At 34.0% G+C, this 15729-nt stretch overlaps 1 pseudogene; it reads left to right on the top strand.

Moving 5' to 3' along the window:
• The first annotated feature begins 5593 nt into the window (after positions 1-5593).
• Positions 5594-6520, top strand: LOC140694542 (olfactory receptor 5M10-like; annotated as a pseudogene).
• The last annotated feature ends 9209 nt before the right edge of the window (positions 6521-15729 follow it).

The raw sequence follows: 15729 nt of genomic DNA on the forward strand, positions 1-15729 counted from the left end.
CTTCAGTGAGTCATATTTTATTGCTGGAGGAAAGTATTGCCTCCATGTTGATGATTGCTGACTGATAAGGATGGCAGCTGCTGAATATTAGGTGGCAATTTCTTAAAATGAGACAACAATGGAGTTTGTCACATCATTTGATCCTTCCTTACACAAACAATTTCTCTGTAGCATGCAATCCTGTTCCATAGCATTTTATCCACAGTAGAGCTTCCTTCAAAATTGTAGTCAGTCCTCAAAAACTCTGCCACTGCTGTTTCAACTAAGTTCACGTAAGAATTCTAAATTCTTAGCTCTCATTTCAACAGTCTTCACAGCATCTTTACCAAGAGTAGATTTTATCTCAAGAAACCACTTGCTTTGCTCATCCATGAGAAGCAGCTCCTCATCCATTAAATTCTGATCATAAAGTTGTAACAACTCAGTCCCACCTTCAGGCCCTACTTCTAATTCCAGTTCTCTTGCTGTTTCCACCACATCTGCAGTTATTCCTCCACTGTAATCTTGAACCCCTCAGACTTGTGGATCCCTTGAAGGTTGGGATCCATGTTTTCCAAACTCCTGCTAGTGTTGATATTTTGACATCTTCCCAAGAATCACAAATGTTATTAATGGCCTCCAGAATGGAGAATCCTTTCCAGAAGATTTTCAGTTTCCTTTGCCCAGATCCATCAGAGGAATCACTATCGATGGCAGCCATAACCTTACAAAATGTGTCTCTTAAACAATAAGACATGAAAGTCAAAATGACTCCTTGATCCTTGGACTGCAGAAAGGATGTTGTGTTAGCAGGCATTAAAAACAAATTAATCTTGTTTTACATCTCCATCAGAGTTCTTGAGTGACCAGGTGCAACATTGCTGAGTAATCATATTTTGAAAAAAAAGTTTTTTCTCTGAACAGTAGATCACAGCAATGGGCTTAAAATAGTCAGAAACCACACTGTAAAGCGATGTGCTGCCCTCCAGGCTTTATTGTTTCATTTATAGAGCACAGGTAGAGTAGATTTTGTGTACTTCTTAAGGGCCCTATGACTTTTGGAATGGTGAATAAGCATTGGCTTCAATTTTAAGTCACAAGCTATATTAATCTCTAACAAGGAAGTCAGCCTGTCACTTGACACTTTCTGTTTTTTTAAAATTTTTTATTGATTTATAATCATTTTACAATGTTGTGTCAAATTCCAGTGTAGAGCACAATTTTTCAGTTATACATGAACACATATATATTCATTGTCACATTTTTTTCTCTGTGAGCTACCATAAGATCTTGTGTATACTGTCATTTGACACTTTTAAGCCAGAGACTTCTCTCTAACCAGGAAAGTTCTAGCTGATATCTTCCAATATAAGGATGTTTCATCTACACTGAAAATCTGTTGTTTAGTATAGTCGTCCTCATTAATTACTTTAGCTAGATCTTCTGGGTCTGGTGTTATTGTAGGGTTATTAGCTAACTTAATTCCAATATTGTTTCTCAAGGAATGGGAAGCCCTAGTAGAGGGAAGGAGATGGGGAATACTGGTTAGTGGAGAAGTCGGAGCACACACAATATTGATTAATTTTACTTATATGGGAACAGTTTGTGGTGCCCTGAAGCAATTATAGTAGTAATTTTTTGTGTCACAATATTTTTTGTGTCAAAATTAATGCTTTTTCTGTCCTTCCTAAGAAATTTTTGAAAACCTCATGATTATAAAGACTTTCTTCTATTTTTCCTTTCCCAAGAGAACTTGTAGACATAGCATTTACATTTAGTCTTATGATTCACATCAAATTAATATAGAAATATTTGATTATGGTGATATAGGGATTGAAGTTAATTTTTTTCTATATAGATATCAATTATTCCAATAACATTCTCCATTGAAATACATTTATACTTTTGTTCTAAAATCCATTCACTATATATGAGTGGACATATTACTGGATTTTCTATTCTGTATCATTAATCTGTTTGCTATCTTTGGATCTGCACATTGTTTTGAGTACTGTAGTTTCTTCTTAACTCTTAAAATTAGATAGTGTGAATTATTTAATAATTTTTCTTCTCTTTCAAAATTGTTTTGATGAATATAAATCTTTTTTATACCTCTATATATTTTACAATCAGTTTATCCATTAAAAATAAGCCAATTGAAATGTAGACTGGACTGGCATTAAAACTATCAATCGATTTTGGAAAAAATGGCAACTTAAAAATATTAAATATTCTGAACAATTAAATATATTTTTCCATCCTTTAGGTCTTCTTTAATTTCTCTCTGCAGTGTTTTATAGTTAAGTTTCTAACTCTTCCAGTTTTTTAATATTCATTTTAAGTGGTTTATGCTTTTGTTGTTATTATAAGAAATATTACTTTTTTTTCCAGTTGTGGTTGGTTTCTACATAATAATGTAAATAATCTATGTATATTGATCTTGTAGTCATGTGACCTTCCAAAACATACCCTTAATTTTACTTTTGCATATTAAAAAATATTCAGATGTATAACATGATTTAATGTTAGTATATATTGCAAAATGTTTAGCACAATAATTCTAGTTAATATTTCTTTTGCTTATTTTAAAAGGAGACTCTATGTAAACTCTCATGTGACCTGTGAATAACGTAATTTTGTTTTCTCCTTTCCAATCAGCATAACTTTATTATATAGATTAGAGCTTCCAGTACAATGTTTAATCTGCTACAACTCAAAAAATAAGCCAATTAAATAATCACAAAAACACAAGTAACAAATTTACAATGGCAGTGGGATGTTTCCAACTATAAGGCTACTGCTGTGACATTCATGTAGCTAAAGTCATTAAGTGTTCTTTTAACAGACACACATCAGTTAGTCATTGGAATTGAAGCAGAGTGATATTAAGGAAGGAATTCATGTCTTCAAGTATAATTTAAACACAATCATCTGGAGACTTTCTAGAAAATAAAATGAGAATGAATAAAACCCTTTTTTTGAGTTAGCATCATACATTTGGGTAAAGTCTGTGCCCTCTAATCTTATTCATCATGATATATTAAAAAATAAGCATCAAATTCTTGTTGTGGATTTCTGATAAGGGATCCCATACTGAAAAATATTGATACTTTGCCCTTCCAGATCTGAAAGAGCAAATACACTACCTTTCAGCTACCCATTCAATTACTATCGAGTAGTCCTATCTCTTGTAAAAAGCTTTTGTAAATGTTATGATTATTGTAATGCTATTGTATTTTAAAGCATATCAGAAAACACATACATAAGTACTTTAGGAAAAATTTTCCTTCAAACTAAAAGCTGACATTCTGCTTAAAGATGGACCAAATCTTCAACTTTTTTTTTTGTAAAACAAGGACTCTCCATGTTAAGGGAACAGGAAATGTGCACTTTACAATCCTATAATGAGCTCTAAAATCAAATAAAAAACTGTTATTTCATGGGAATCTTTAAGCAATAGATTTTATTCTTTAAATTGTATTATTTTATATTTACAAAGAATCAGGAAAAAGCACATCAAATTTGAGATACAGAAGTCTTTCCACCTCAATTTGAAAAATACATGGTACTGCTCAAATTTTCTCTGATGTGGTACATTGGTAAAAATCTACATTTTTGTATTGCTATACAGCTTTATCTCACTGGCTGCTTTCTTACAGTGTAACCCATCATTTGGAGATCTAACATAATTAAAGATTTCTCTCTTGTCTTGGTGAGAGCACACTTTTAATTCCTATGACTGTGTTGACTGGAATTAACAGTGCCTTGGAAGATACAGACTAGCCTGGTCATCTCTCGATTCCTTATTCTCTAACAAACACGGTGCCAAGGAATTGATACTGTCCAAATAATCTTCATTCCACTTTGAAACCTCCTCCTAAATCACCAGCTTTATGAATCATCAATTTTATGAATGATCTTGATACTCAAACCCATCTTTGTTTCCTAGAGTACTGATGAAATCAGCTCATTAGGGCAGATTGGTTTCAGGATAAGCCCATGATGCCACTCTCCAAATGAGCCTTCCCCCTGACTTCCTTCCTCCCATGGCTCACTTTTCTGTTCCTCACACTCTGCTCCTCAAATCTTGCATCTCTTTTATATTCTTACTTTTCAGTCTTATTAGATGACTTTACCTCAGTGTTTATGGAGAAACACTGAAGCCTTCTGATGAGGATACTCTCATTTTTATATACTAAAAATATATAACTTATCTACCCACATTCTCCTCCTCCCATATTCCATAAAACTGATGGCTGATTTCTCAATCTGTGTTAAAGATCTCAGGTGCTAATAGTGAACAGAATACACAGATGTTTGGCAGGGATTTTGGCTTCAAAGAAGAATCTGAGGCCTCAACACATCAAAGGTTATATCCTTGAGAAATATAAACTACTTTAATTGGCTTTTTAAATTTATTGTAAAATACTCTAGCGAATGTTCCTAAGAAATGTATTATAAATCTTCCCACCTTGTTTTTAGAAAATATAGTAAGTCAGCTTTGGCAGGCTTTTCTGATGTATATGTGAAAACTAAATAAAATAGCATTAGGGTGAAATTATTAATGCACATTTTTTTCCAGTTATATCTTATTTTCTTCAAAAAAAAAAAACTAACAAACCGGAGACAGTGGATACAGCTGGGAACTAAGTCCACGTTTAAACATTATCCTAATGTGCATCCCTAAACAAATTTCTTTTATGTTAGTTGCAAAAAAAGGGGACAAAGAAAACTTCCACATTTTTCTCCAGATACTTGAATTCTTTATTTACTGTTCCATTTCTGCCTTCTCAGAGAGACCTTTGCTGAATGGCCATCTGAAAGCACCCCACATTTATTTTTCTTCATAATATTTTCTTCTAACTGAAATTCTGTGGTGAATCCTTGGCTGTGTGTTTAGTATCTATTCCTTCCCCTACAATATATGCTTATGAGGCTGGGGAATTTCTTCACTGCTGTAACCTCGGAACTTAGAACAGAAAAAAAATCAATATTTGCAGTGTACATAAATAATGAGTGGGTGAATTTACCAAGCAGAGAGAACAATTCTTCATTCTGTACCTTCTTGGCCATATAGCAAAAGATAAATTTACTAATTCAACATCCTCTGAATGCAATTAAGCCAGACAAATATGAGTTTCAAGTGAAAATGCTGTACTTAGTGTGTCTTCTATTTTGTATCTGAAACACTAGTCTATCAAAGCTGGAGGGAACCTAGAAATTCAGCTCCCTTCATTTGTCCACTTGAATGATGCAAATGATCTGCTGCTTTTCATATCTCATTTTTATTCCTTTGGCTTTCTTTTTCACAAAATTTGAAAAAATACCAAATATGAAGCTCTCCAAGAATACAGGTAAAAATTGTACACACACACACACAATTAAGACAGAAAGAGTTTGGAAGTGTGTGTTTGAGATATATAGAGAGAGTTAACACAGAGACATAAAGTGAAAATAATTATGGAAACATTCTGATGCATTAATTGAGAAGAGTAATTTCCCCAGAGATAAATAGATCAAAAGTAAATGATACAAGAATGGAATAAATGCAGAGTCTGGGTTAGACAGAATTCTTCATCTTTTTTGTCTATTCAGTTTTTCAAGGGACAAGAAAATGTCTTCCCCAAACCACACTCTGGTGACAGAATTCATTCTCCTGGGACTCACAGACAACTCAGTGTTACAGAAGACCCTGTTGGGGTGTTTCTGGTGATCTGCCTAGTCACACTGGCAGGGAACCTGGGCATTATCGTGCTGATCAGGACCAATGCTCACCTCCAAACCCCCATGTACTTCTTCCTCAGCCACCTGTCCTTTGTAGACATTTGCTATTCATCCAACATCACTCCAATATGCTATACAATTTCCTCTCAGATCAGAAGACCATCTCCTATGCTGGATGTTTCACACAATGTCTGCTCTTCATTGCCCTGGTGATCACAGAGTTTTATATCCTTGCATCAATGGCGTTGGATCTCTATGTTGCCATTTGCAGCCCTTTACATTACAGCAGCAAGATGTCCAAGAGCATCTGCCTCTCTCTAGTCACTGTCACTTACTCTTGTAGCTTCCTTCATGGGCTCTCTCAGGCACTGCTGACTTTCCACCTGTCCTTCTGTGGCTCCCATGAAATCAACCATTTCTACTGTGCTGACCCTCCTCTCATGATGCTGGCTTGCTCTACACCTGAGTCAAGATGGTAGTGTTTGCAGTTGTTGGTTTTACCCTCTGCAGCTCTCTCCTCATCATTCTCCTGTCCTACATTTTCATCATGGCTGGCATCTTGAGGATCAGCTCTACAGAAGGCAGGCACAAAGCCTTTTCTACTTGTGGTTCCCACCTGACAACAGTCACTATATTTTATGGAACCCTCTTTTGCATATACTTAAGGTCCCCATCTGAGAATTCTGTCAAGCAGTCCAAAATAATCGCAGTCTTTTATAGTTTTTTGAGCCCAATACTGAACCCGTTGGTCTACAGTATGAGGAACAGGGATGTCATCCAAGCCTTACAGCAGATGATTAAGAGAAATCTTTCATAAAATAGCAGTTTAAGGATCTGCTCATTTAAAATGACTAAGTGTCTGTGACAACTTAGTGTTTAGAACCTAGAAATGAGTAACATTGGATTCTGTCTGTGATAGAGTTCCCAGTTTCAATTTTTGAGGATCAACATCATTTAGTGTGGGACATTCCTTTAACTTATAACAAACTTCCTTTTGGCTAAGCAAAGAGTTGTGTCTTATTCTTAGCAAACAGAATGTTCTCATATCAAGATTTATAATCCTCTTTCAAAATGTGTTTTAAAATCACTGTAAAGTACTTACACATTTTGCTAATTACTTACATTTTGTGTAAATAATTATGTGCTTTCTTTTATTTTATAGTTCTGAGAACCACTGTGACTTTCAGGACTCAGATTTAAACTCAGTTTTGGCCACTGTCTTAATCAAAATGCTTGATCTGTTTGTGGTCTCTCCTTTTTATATATAGATATCTTTGCATTTTTTTAAATTGAAGTATAGTCAGTTCACAATGTTGTGTCTGTTTCTGGTGTAAGGCATAATATTTTAGTCACATATGAACATGCATATATTCATTTTAATATTCTTTTTCACCATAAGTTACTATAAGATATTGAATAGAGTTCCCTGTGCTATACAGTATGGACTTGTTGTTTATCAGATTTTGTGAGAATCTTCCTGTATTTTAAAGTGAGAGACACTGCCAGAGTTCAGCAGGTGTTCTGTGTGATTCAGTGGATTTGTAGATGTAATTCTTGGAGTATTTGTGGGAGAGGCTGAGCTGTGAGTCTCTCTACTCTGCCATCATGACAGCTCCCCTCTGTCTTTTTTAAAATATTCTATTTATTTATATCTATTTGTGATTTAATTTTTTTTTATTTTTAGGTCTTTGGGTGGAACCAGCCTCATAAATTCTTCAGAGATAGGATAGAATATAAATCAATAGATTTAAAAATAATCATAAGTAACACTCAATTATAGTTTAGTGCTCACTTTTACATCACTGCATGTTTAATCCTCAAAGAAATTAGTGAGAAGATTATTGTCTCCATTTATAGCATTTGGAATCCTAGGCACAGAGAGATTAAATGACTTACCCAAAGTCACTCAGCCACTTAGTAGTACAGAGTCAAATCCCTTGATTCCAAATTTTCTCTCTTTCTAATTCACACTGCAGTGATTAAACCCCTTAACACTCTGCAAATGCTGGGATGATAAACTGATGAGGTTGTTGCTATACATGTTCATGGTGATCATGATGAGAGGATATGACTAGTAACCCCTAATGTGGGTTTCCTCTGACATTTCAGGTAAACATGATCATTTGTCATCATTATAGTAGAGTTGTCTCACTGTTTCATGTAAAGCAGGCAATTTTGATATTTGGAAAATCTATCTAGACTGCATTTTATGAATATGTTTTCCAGATTATAAAAGCACACGTTTATTATAAATAACTAGACAATACAAAGAGATGTGAAAAAATAACTTGTATGAGTGTTATGTGTTAAACCAAAAGATTATTTATGTTTGTGTTTTTTTATATTTCTTCTCAATATTTTATACACATATATTATTATAATTGATAAAATAAAATTGTAATCATGTGCTGTATACAAATTTGAACATTGATTTTTACTTGATAGTACAAGGTTTATGTTTCAAACAGACTATTTTTGTGAACACCATTTTAATGCCATTAATATTAATAGTTAAATCATACTTAATTACAAAAATAATACATATTGATTATAAAAAACAAATACTGAAAATATATAAAAATATGTAACTTTTCCCCTGACATTTTAACCTATTTCTTCCTGCTCTCTTTTAAGCAACCCTTTATTTTCTCACCAATTTGTGATGTTACCTTTCATTGTACCCTAAATGAATCCATTTCTGTTAATTTTTTTCTTACTTTTTTACCAGTTTGTTTATGTATTTTAAGCCAAATTCTTATCACTAATGTAGATTTAAAATAAGTTTTAATTTCTGATAGAGAAATTCCATCTTTATTATTTTTGCTTCCAAATTCATCTTAGGAGAACACAAATCAGATATTTATAGCTATTCAGTACATTTACCTAAGATATTATGCATATGAGAGTTCAATCTAGAAAGTATATGCACATACAAGCATGAAACTCCAATCTAGCATTCCATACATTACATATCTATTATAGATTATTTGAAAAACATGGAAAAATATCTTAGTAATATTGTTCTAGTTTGGTCCCCAAGTCTGATGGGAGATGTATGCAGTGGAGCCCACAGAGATGGGATGGAAGGTGTAGGAGAGTTAAGTATTTTTGGCTGGTAAAGTGACCCACAGTCAAGGAGAAAAGCATTTAACCTGTGTACATTAATACTGTGTATTTATTAACTTTTTACACAATCAGTTATTTTTGCACTTTACCTTTTATTACACTTCCATTATGCAACATTATTTTCCCACAAAAGTGTATAAATGTAGACTCTTACCCCTATGTTGTCCTTTGCCAGGACTTGTCCTCCAAATATACATATTCCTCCACTGTGAGTAATTTCAAAAAACTGAGAAAAAATTCTATATTGATCCAAGTTAAAATATGTCTTAAGTTTTTAAATAATCAGAAGGAAATATTTCTGAGCGTCACTGCAGTGGAGAAATTCACAGTGGAAAAATCAGTCAAATTTGATGGTAAAAGAGACAGCTAATACCTTGGTGAAGTATTTGCCCCAGATAAAGTAAAGTAGTAAACTTAATGTATGATAAGCTCATAGAAATCATATGAAGTACAAAAAATGTTATCATATAAATTAATGTTGAAGGCTAAATATAAAAAATTAATAAAACCCCAAATGCTGAAATCAATGAGTAAAATTATTAATAATCACAAATATGAAATTACATACTGTTTTGTGTATCTATATTTAAGGGAGTTCAAAATGACTGGCACTATATACTTTGTGTCAGGAAAAATAATAATATACAGTTTTTCTGGAGATCAATTTAATGTTGTTTTCAGAAGTCTTAAAATCATTCTATACTTTTACTTTGTAAGTCCTATTTTAAAAATTTTACTTTGTAAGCTCTATTTTTTAAAAAATGTGTTGCAGGCATACAAAGAAATGTAGATAAAATTTTCATAGTAATATTTGTTTTATAGCTGAGAAGAAGGAAAGAAGTGATGTATTCATTCAGGCAGACCTCACTTGGCACGATCTCCTGCAACTGAAGTTGGTGGAACTTGGAAATGTCTTTGCTTTGTGTGGATCTGCATGGCCACAATACTGTGCAAAGTGGGGTCTTCCTGCATTCAGTACAGTTAGGCATAGACATATGCAAATAGAACTGAGGTTGGCTGTATGTAACTAGAAACCCTGGAAAGCTGTGTTGCTTGTGATCATAGAGGAAAGTTTGAATATTATGTGACAGATTTTGCATTAGAATATATATAGACAGTAAAATTAAGAAGATCCCAGTTAAGGGAAGGGAAAATCACTTTGCATAGCTCTTTTTGGAAAAAGAAGTGTTCGACAGCTTTGTAATATATGAGAATTAAGGAAACATAAAACTTGTTTTTTATATCCATGTACCGATTTTCCATGATAAACAATTCTTTCTTATATAGGCAAGAAAACAAGCAAACAAAAACTTACGTATTTTCAATTCATCCAGATCCCAAGATGCAAAGTTAAAGGGTCTTTATTTATTATTAGAATTTAATTGTGAAAGTAGGAAAAAGCAGAGTTTCAAAACCTGTTCTATGAAAGTGTTGAACCAAATGGTCATCCAGGTGTCTTCTAATTCAAGCTTCTATTATTTTCCCCCTTAAAACTGTTGTGCTCCTGAATAGGTTGAATTTCTTCGGTTGTAAACAAAGCTATAAATTTATATTTGTTATGTAGGTGATGGGGCAAGTAAATCATTCTCTATCCATAGTGTTTTAATCTGGAAAACAAAATTTTTCTTTCATTCAGAAGTTTACTTCTCAAGAGAAAATTCATCCATAAAGGTTTTTTTTCCCATCTCCTCAAGCTTAAACATCATTGTCAGTTTCCTAGCATACGATGACATCGAGATGAAGTGGCACACATTAAAGCTGATTTCCAATAAATAATGTCGATGGATCAATTTTTTCTGTGTTGAATTTATATCTGCTTATATATTCACACATGTACACAATGAAATGAAGACTCTCAACAGAATGAGTTTCACTGAGGATGTAGGAAAATTTGAGTACTCTTAACTGTTGGTAATTTCACACATCACTACATCCAAAAACAAATAAATATAAGGAGAAGTAAAAATAAAACTTTAGAAATCTACCTTAACAAAGTTTATGATCAGAAATAATAACTTATATGCTAAAGATTTTCTTAAGGAAGGAAAAAATTAAAAACTCCCTAAATTTTAAAAGGAGGTAATGTCATAAAATGTCACATATCAATGTGAAGCCACATTATGCTCTTCAATAAAGACCAGTTTCAAAGAATATCTGGCAATCTGGAACATGCGTATGCTGCTATTTATTTGTAAAACACTAAAACCTAATCTTCACGTGTACTTGAGCAGCAGCTAAGTCAAAACTCTTTGTGGGAAGATAAGAAATGAAAGGTAATATGTAAAATATAAGAACAGTTACTAATGCTGTAGGGACAGATGATATAAAACTCTTCTCTAAAAAAGGAAAATTCTAAATCAGAATTGGGTATCCTTTATTGAGAAAGGAATCTGTTTTGGTTGAAAGAAACCAATGAAATAAATTGTGGAATCATTAAAAAGTATACACTATCAAGTTCTTTGTTGAAATAATGAAACATATATAGTTTTATATTCCAAAGAAACAGACTAAGAAATGTACCAAAAGTGCAGTAAAAAAATGATCAAAATTTGAGATTTGAGTTTCTTTTGAGAAAATCAGTTTCTAGGAAAGGGACTATGTATATATCCAGTGAAAGTAAATCATTTTCATATTCATAAAATACATTGCAGTACACTTGACTTTGCTGGTAAGGGTGGCTCAGCCAGGCTTAATTATTGCTGACCTAGGAAGTGAAAGGAAGAAACTTTATGCTAATTAATCTACCAGAATAAGTTCTTGAGTGAGACTAAAACAATGACTTTGCTTAAGCATAAACAGCTCATTTCTGATGCTGTGCTTCCATCAACTGTCATTTCCAAACAATTTTCTCTTTCATTGTTTCAATTAGACTCACCTGATCCCAAACTCTGCAAATATATACATTGTATGACTGTTATCCCAGAGAATTACATTCAGGCAGATCTAAAAGGTGCTGCAGAAAAATGTGTTACAGCTCGGTGTTACAGCTCAGTTGTGACAGCATCCTGGATCCGGGTGAGACCAAGCAGCACTCGGAGAGTCGGAGAATTCAGATTTACTATGCCATCGGGCCCAAAGGAGTTAACACTTCAAGCTCTAGACCCCATCTGTAGGTTTACACAGGCTTTTTATAGGCTGCCAGTTTTACACTTTGCAACATCATATGCAAATAAAGTACAACAGAAATTGACCAACCAGGAACAAGCTTTGTAGAAATAGACCAATCAGGAGTGAGCTCCATGCAAATGAAGTACTACAAATGGACCAATCAGAAGTTAGGGAAGTGGACCAATCAGAAGTGAGAGTAATAACCAATCAGAAGTGAGAGTAATGACCAATCAGAAGTGAGAATAATAACCAATCAGGAGTGAAGGAAAGTGAGCTCAGGGAACCAATAGAATTCTAGGTGTAAGTTAGTCACTTTAGAGTCAAAAAGTGATACAGAACCTCTGGGCCAGGGAACCGGATGGTGCTAAGAGGAGAGCAGCGGCCCTGCCCAGGGGTCCTGCTAGTCTTTTTATGGGGCTTCCCACCTCAAAGGGATAGTTTTTTTTATTGTTTTAGACTTTTTTTTTCAATTGGGAGCCTGTTGAAATAGAGTTTTTCTCCATTATAACAAGGTTTCTCATAAACATTCTTCTTAAAGCCTGTTTCACATCCTTGTTCCTAAGGCTATGGAGAAATGGATTCAGCCTGGGACCCACAAAAATACAAATGCTACCACAGTTTTCACTTGTTCAACAAATCGCTCATTTAGTGGTCTTGGATACATGTTTCTATAAAACACACTGACAGCTGTCAGGTGGGAGCCACAGGTGGAGAAGACTTTGCTCTGCCTTTCATTGGAATAAACCTTCATAATGGTGATAAAAATGAAATGTAATAGATGAGTATGATGAGGAGGGAACCTGTGAGGTTAATCCCTGTTGGCAGAAACAGGGCAGTTTGCTTCATTCAGTGTCAGAACACGTTAACATTAAGAGGGCTGGTCAGCACAGTAGAAATGGTTGATGGCGTTGGGCCCACAAAAAGACAAGCAAGAGGTCAGTATCACCTTCACTGTGGCCACCATGGACCCCTAGATGTAGGGGAGAGTGACCAGGCAAATGCAAAATGGCCTGGACATTCTGCTGTTGTAATGCAGATGATCATGGGCTGACCATATCCATGGCACTGAGCAGTAAAGACTTGGTGAGGAGCAGAGTCATGAATGTTCAGAAAGAAGTCTCCTAAGTATTCCTTTTGCCCACTCCAATTTGCTACTTACAACTTCTCATCTAAGCCCTTTTCTCCCCCTCCCTCTCACTTCCCCTTCCCCTTCTTCTTCTCCTTCTTCGTCTCCTCCTCCTCCTCTGTCTTCCCCTCATCCTCCACTCCCCTCCTCCTCCCCCTCCCCTTTTTATCCCTCCTCCTCCTCAATCTTCTTCCAGGCTTTCCTGATACTGGAAACAAGTAAATGAGTGGAGATCAGAGATAAGCCAGTTAGCTTTTTGAATTCCATTCTTGATGTAATTTAAAAAAAAAACAAACAAAAAACTGTTCAGGTGAAGAATTTGCTTGAAGAAAACCTGAGATTTCAATGCTTAGCTTCTGACTTGTTTTAATATAGCTAGGAAGATTCCTGATAACATTGTGCCTCTATTGTATATTAAGAGTACTTCAGTATTAAAAATCTAGTGAATAATTTGATCTGCTTGACTTCGATGAAAGTAAAACTTACCTTTAAATCAATTTTGGTGAGGTAAATTTACTTAGAATAAAATGTAGAAATGTTTAATGCAGTTGGACAAATGTGCACAGACATGCAATCATAAATCAAGTTTTCAAGGCTGCTACACGGGTAGGGAGAGGGCGTGGGAATAGGGTGCAAAAAAAAAAAAACCCACAAAACTCACTCAGTGAGATTCTGATATTTTTAGTTGAATAAATACTCCTAGGATTTTTTCAAGCCTTCAGTTACTATTCAGAATTCTGAAAAGTTAATTTTGACAAGTTTTGCCAGTGTGTTCATGGAAGAGCAAATTTTGGGAGGCCATCACACTTCATTCAGAAGTTAACTCCTTCTAATACAATGGTTTTGAGATTCATTTAAGTTATATTATTGCTTTGTTCATTTTTTATTTCTGTGTAGCGTTCCATTATATGGATGTATCAGAATTTGTTTATCTATATATCTTCCAACATGTGAGTTTCTTTGTGGATATATATATTCTTTGTTCTTGGATAAAAACCTAATACTTTCTGGGTCATAGTTGTATAAGGGACTAAAACACTTTAAGTAATTTTAGAAGAAAGAACTTGTTTTCCAAAGAAGTTGAATTATTTTACACTTCATCAAGTGATGTATTATGACAGTTATTTAAATTGTCATTGTCAATAGTTTGGCAATTTTTTAATTCTTTAATTGATGAGGTTGTGAAGTGGTATGTCTAGGTAGTTATAATTTATATTTTCTTGACAATTATAAATATTGATATTCTTTTCATATGGTTATTGGATATTCATGTTTTCTTTTATGAAGTATCTCTTCACATCTTAGACTTGTTAAAAATTAGTCTGTTTGTATTTTGATCAGTGAACAGTGGAGGGACTTTATGTATTCTGAATAGAAATCCTTGTTAAAATTACTGAATATGAGTATTTTTCCCTAATCTGTGGCTTTCCTAGACTTTCTGCTCCTCAAATCTCTTTCATACTTCACATTTCTACTTCTCAGTTTCATCAGGTGACCTCATCTTAGTGTTAATAAACAAAGCTTATGGTTGGAATTCCCTCTTCCTTACTATAATCTAAAAACTAAACTTCTCTACTCATATTTTCTTCATCCCATGGTACTAAAATTAATGGCTACTCTGTCTGTGCTAAATATTTCACGCATAGTATGAAGCACTGTAAATATATGTTACGCAGTGATTTTGGCCTCAAAGGAGAGTCTAGCTCCCAAAGAATCAAATTATCATTATGCTTTTGAGAATCAAAGACAATTTTAATTGTTTTCTAGGATGATTTTTAGAATAGCCTAGGGAATATACTTAGGAAATACATTATAAATCTTCCCACATTGTTTTTTTCAAAATATAGTAGGTCCACTTTTACAGGTAAGTCATTTGTTCATTAAATATATGTTTTGTTCTTATGTGTGGAGTTTAATATTTCACCATGTGGAAAACTTGCATCTAAAAGCATCTCACTTGTATTTTTCTTCATTGTACTTACTTCTAACTGATGTCGTGTGATATATCTGTATCTGTGAGTTTAACATCTATTCCTTCTCCTACAATATATGCTCCATGAGGTTGAGGGATTCGTTCATTGCTGTAACACCAGACACTAAAACAGGAAAAAACAATTCAATCTCTGCAGTGTAAAAGAATAAATGAGTATGTGAATTCACAAAAAGCAGAGAGAAAAATTCTTCATTCTGAAACTTTTTAGCCATATGTTGAGATAAATTTCACCAATTCAACATCCTTTGATTGAGATCAAGGCAGACAGCAATGCGGTTCAGGTGAAAATGCTGTACTGAACATGAATCTTCTGTATGTATCTGAACAATAGGCTATCAGAGCTGCTGGGATCCTAGAAACCCAAACTCCTTCATTTGTCCATTTGAGTGATGCTAATGACCTGATGCTTTTCATAACTGATTTTCATTCCTTTGGCTTTTTTTCCCACAAAGTTTGAAAAAATATCGAATGTGAAGTTCTCCAAGAAGACAGGTATAAATGTATGAATGTATGTATTAAAATATGCAATATTCTTAGAGTATATTCATATATAGTATAATTGCATATTAATAATGAATTAATCCTATATATATATACACATAAGGGAGAGAAAGAGAGCCTGAGCTATAGAGAAGACAGCGATAAGCCAGATATACAGGAAAAATGTTTGTGT

The sequence above is a fragment of the Vicugna pacos genome, unplaced genomic scaffold (assembly GCF_048564905.1).
Source record: "Vicugna pacos unplaced genomic scaffold, VicPac4 scaffold_21, whole genome shotgun sequence".
In the NCBI taxonomy this organism is placed as follows: domain Eukaryota; kingdom Metazoa; phylum Chordata; class Mammalia; order Artiodactyla; family Camelidae; genus Vicugna; species Vicugna pacos.